Here is a 4,989-nt window from a genome sequence, read left to right as displayed (position 1 = left end):
TCATGCAGGAGGTCATCAGTTCAAATCCCGGCGCCCCATATGGTCCCCGTGCCTGCCAGGAGCAATTTCTGAGCCTGGAGCCAGGAATAACCCCTGAGCACTGCCGGGTGTGACCCAAAAACCACAAAAAAAAAAAAAAAAAAAGAAATGATCACATGGGGCCGGAGAGATAGCATGGAGGTAAGGCATTTGCCTTTCATGCAGACGGTCATTGGTTCGAATCCCGGCATCCCATATGGTCCCCAAGCCTGCCAGGAGTGATTTCTGAGCATAGAGCCAGGAGTAACCCCTGAGCGCTGCCCTGCTGGGTGTGATCCAAAAACCAAAAAATAAAAAATAAAAAAAAAAGATCACATCACTAATTATCAGGTAGATGCAAATCAAAACAACTATAGGTACCATCTCACACCACAGAGATTGGCGCACATCACAAAGAGAACAATGAGAACAAGCAGTGCTGGTGGGGATGTGTAGAGAAAGGAACTGTTATCCACTGCTAGTGGGAATGCCATCTAGTCCAACCTTTATGGAAAGCGATATGGAGATTCCTCCAAAAACTGGAAATTGAACTCTCATACGATCCAGCTATACCACTCCTAGGGATATACCCTAGGAACACAAAAATACAATACAAAAATCCCTTCCTCACACCTATATTCATTGTAGTGCTATTTACAATAGCCAGACTCTAGAAACAACCAAGATGCCCTTCAACAGATGAATCGCTAAAGAAACTGTGGTACATGTACACAATTAAATATTATGCAGCTGTCAGGGGAGATGAAGTCATGAAATTTTCCTATACATGGATGTACATGGAATCTATTATGCTGAGTGAAATAAGTCAGAGGGAGAGAGATAGACACAGAATAGTCTCACTCACTTAAGAGTTTTAAGAAAAATAAAGACATTCTTGCAACAATCCTCAGAGACAATGAGAGGAAAACTGGAAGGTCCAGCTGACTACATGAAGCTCACCACAAAGAGTGGTGTGTGCAGTTAGAGAAATAACTACATTGAAAACTATCATAGCAATGTAAATGAATGGGGGAAGTATAAAGCCTATCTAGAGTACAGGTGGGGGAAGGGTGGCAAGAAAGGAGATTTGGAACATTGGTGATGAGAATGTAACACTGTGAAGGTGGGTGTTCTTTACATGACTGAAACCCAACTACAATCATGTTTGTCATCAAGGTGTTTAAATAAAGATACTAATAAAAAATAAAAATAAAAAAAAATAAAAGATCACTTTGGACAAGAACAAGGTACTGAAAGGAGATAAAATATGGGCCTGAAGAATAACACAATAAGTAGGGTGGTTTGTCTTGCACACAACAACCTGGGTTTGGTCCCTGCTATCCCAAATAGTATCCTGAGCTGCCAGGAGTAATTTCTGGGCACAGAGTCTGGAATGACCCCTGAACATCCCTGGGTGTAACCCCAAAAAGGAGGGATAACATGCTATGCATATGTCAGTAACAGTATTGGAAACCACAGTATATAAAAAAGAAAGAAAGAAAAGAAAACCACAGTATCTAAAAGGAAAAAACAAAAGAGAAAGGGAAAAGAAAAATGTCTACCACAGAGGAAGGCAGGGGAAAAGCAGAGGGGAGGGTGAGAGGGGACCTGGGGACTTTGGTGGCAGGAAATATGCATGGCTGAAGGGTGATGGACATTACATGACTGAAATTCAGTGATGAACATTGTTTTTTGTTTTTTTTTTTTGGTTTTTGGGCCACACCCGGCGGTGCTCAGGGGTTACTCCTGGCTGTCTGCTCAGAAATAGCTCCTGGCAGGCACAAGGGACCATATGGGACACCGGGATTCGAACCAACCACTTTTAGGTCCTGGATCGGCTGCTTGCAAGGCAAACACCGCTGTGCTATCTCTCTGGGCCCAGTGATAAACACTGTTACTGTGTTCACAATAGTTCACAATGATTCTATTAAAGAATTTTAATGATAAATACAATTATTAAATTAAAATAAACACCAAAAGGTTAGATCACATATTCTGTAAGTGCAAGTGCCCTGGGTTCAATCCCTGGCACCACATGGTTCCCAAACACCACATATCCCCATTACCCAGCTTCACCACTCTGATGCATTATTCTCCCTCCTTTTTCTTTTTGTTGGTTTGCTTTTTGGTTTGGGGCCACACCCAGTGGCGCTCAGGGGTTTCTACTGGCTCTGCACTCAGAAATCACTCCTAGCAGGTTCAGGGGACCATATGGGATGCTGGGTACCAAACCCGAGTTGGCCTCGTGCAACTGGAGAGATAATTGGAGAGATGTGCTCTCTCTTTAGCGCTGCTCCTTCTTTTCTGCACTGGCTTTTGAGAAGTTTTTTGTGCACGTCCCTTTCCTCTCCTTCCCTAACTTCCTTCTAGTCCCCTGATGAGAAAGATGGTCATTAACTTTCCAAACCATCCCAAATAAATGAGCAGCCTAATCCCCAGCTCTAGCTATCCTACCCGTTTTATTGTCCCTGTATTTAGCATCAACCTTCATATTTACATATTCATGAGCTCATCGTCTCTCTCGTGTTCTCTCTCTCTCTCCCATTCAATTTTGGCTCTAGGAGAGTAAGGATTTCTCTACTGACTTCATAGCTGTATCTCCAAGTACTTAAAATAGTGTCTGACATGTACTACATGCTGTAATATCTTAATTTACAATAAGAAAAAATATATATACATATGCACAGGCCTTCATTACTTTTATCTCACAGACGTTCCAAAAACCTTTAGAATTTTTCTGTGTGGAAAGCAATAAAGATGTCTTTTCTTATGTTAATTAGCAACACTTGGAAGGCCCCTGGGTCATCTAAGGTTGACTAGTTGCCTGGGAAACCAACTTGAAGATCTGAGGGTTAGAACTTTCAGACCCATCCCTTGAACTCTGGGAAGGGGAGGATTGGAGACCTGGGTTCACTAATTATCAATAGATGGGGATTAAATCAATCATACGAATGTATTGGTCTGATTTGTGTCTCCCTAAAGTTCCAAAAGCAGCAATCGGGAGATAGCTTAGGAATCTCAGAATTCTTTTCTTGCACACACAAATAGTAACTCATTACCATGCACATATACGTTGTAAGGCCTTGATGATCTGAGTCCCGGACATATGTAAGCTATAATGGGGTTTCTTTTTTCCATTGTCTAGCTAGCTAATCACCCAATATATTTAGAAGGTGGTTGCTGGACCTGGGGGTAAAGCATCCTTCGGTTTTGCCTATGCCAAGCCTTATTAGCAGCCTCCCTCACTTGGAATCCTCTGAACTACCTGTTGCTGAGATCAACCTGCACTGAGTCTGGCCCAACAGTTACCCTGCTAGTGGTAGAGCATTTGCCTTGCACACAGACGATTCAGGACAGACCTGAGTTCGATTCCCGGCATCCCATATGATCCCCTGAGCCTGCAAGGAGCGACTTCTGAGTGCAGAGCCAGGCATAAGTAACCCCTGAGTGCCGCCACTGGGGTGACCCTCTCCCCCACAAAAAAAAAGCCCTCTCTATACCAAGACACTTCACACAATGCCCTGCACGGGACCTGTGCAGTGGCGCTAGAGGTAAGGTGTCTGCCTTGCCAGCACTAGCCTAGGACGGACCGCGGTTCGATCCCCTGGCGTCCCATATGGTTCCCCAAGCCAGGAGCGACTTCTGAGCGCATAGCCAGGAGTAATCCCTGAGCATTCCGAGTGTGACCCAAAATCCGGAAAGAAAGAAAGAAAGAAAGAAAGAAAGAAAGAAAGAAAGAAAGAAGGAAGGAAGGAAGGAAGGAAGGAAGGAAGGAAGGAAGGAAGGAAGGAAGGAAGGAAGGAAGGAAGGAAGGAAGGAAGGAAGGAAGGAAGGAAGGAAGGAAGGAAGGAAGGAAGGAAGGAAGGAAGGAAATAACAATTTCTAATTCTGCAGATGATTGTTTCTTTGGTTCCCACACACATTTGGCTTTCTATGCCTCCTCCTCATTGTTTAGCTTGTTTATTTTCTCCACATGAATAAGAAAAGTTGAAGATGCTTGGATCTTACCTTTTTATAAGGTTTATGGTCTTCAGCTCAGATTCCATCACTGACATACATCCTCAAGTCATGCACTTCCATGTATCCACATTTTCCCATTGCCTTTCCTTTGACCTGGAGTGTCTCCTGCTCTTGGTTTGCCTAGTATACTTCTATTTATCCTTCAAAATCCAGGTCAGTGAAGATGATGAAGCAGAACTGCAAGACTGGCAACACCCAGATGCAATCAGACTTTAGACAGCAGCGAGGAATTTCCTCTGTCTTGTCCCCACAAACCCTACAGAGATGCCGTGTTCTGGTTCTTCATCAGCCATTCTTTAAACCAACCCAGCTCAGATACATCAGATATATCGCTCCAGCCCTGTCTTCTGCTACTTCTATGCTGAGACATTATTTCCTTTATTTGGAAGGTGGGGATGAACGCAGGGATTGAACGCAGGGCCTCATAGATGTGAGATATGACTAAACTCTACCATTGAGCTATATTTCTAGTCTAGGACATTATTTATTTGCTTCCTTCCTTTCCTCCTCACCCAGCTGTGCCCAGGGGTCATTTTTGGTAGCGCTAAAACAAAAACAAACAAACAAACAAAAACCCTACTGTATCTGTCTTCTCTCTATCTCTATCTAGTACTGGGGATAGAATGGGGATTGCATGCAATATAGTTGCCTTATTCTGCATACTATCTCTTCAGCCTTGTGAGACATTATTTCCTTGTGAATCTATCACACCACATTCATGAGGGGCTTACACAGCCTAAAACCTTGTACAAAGTAAGTATTTAATATAGGTTATGCTTTTTTTTTTTCTTTTTGGTCACAAATGACTGTGCTCAGGGGTCACTCCTGGTGGTGCTCAGGAAACCATCTGTGGTGCCAGGATTGAATTCGGGTTGCAATATGCATCTTACCTACTATATTATCTTCAAATATTAGTTTCTTTATGTCTCCTATGAAGTTGGAAATGGCTTA

Source organism: Suncus etruscus, chromosome 4 (assembly GCF_024139225.1).
Source record: "Suncus etruscus isolate mSunEtr1 chromosome 4, mSunEtr1.pri.cur, whole genome shotgun sequence".
In the NCBI taxonomy this organism is placed as follows: Eukaryota; Metazoa; Chordata; class Mammalia; order Eulipotyphla; family Soricidae; genus Suncus; species Suncus etruscus.
This window is presented reverse-complemented; position numbering follows the sequence as displayed.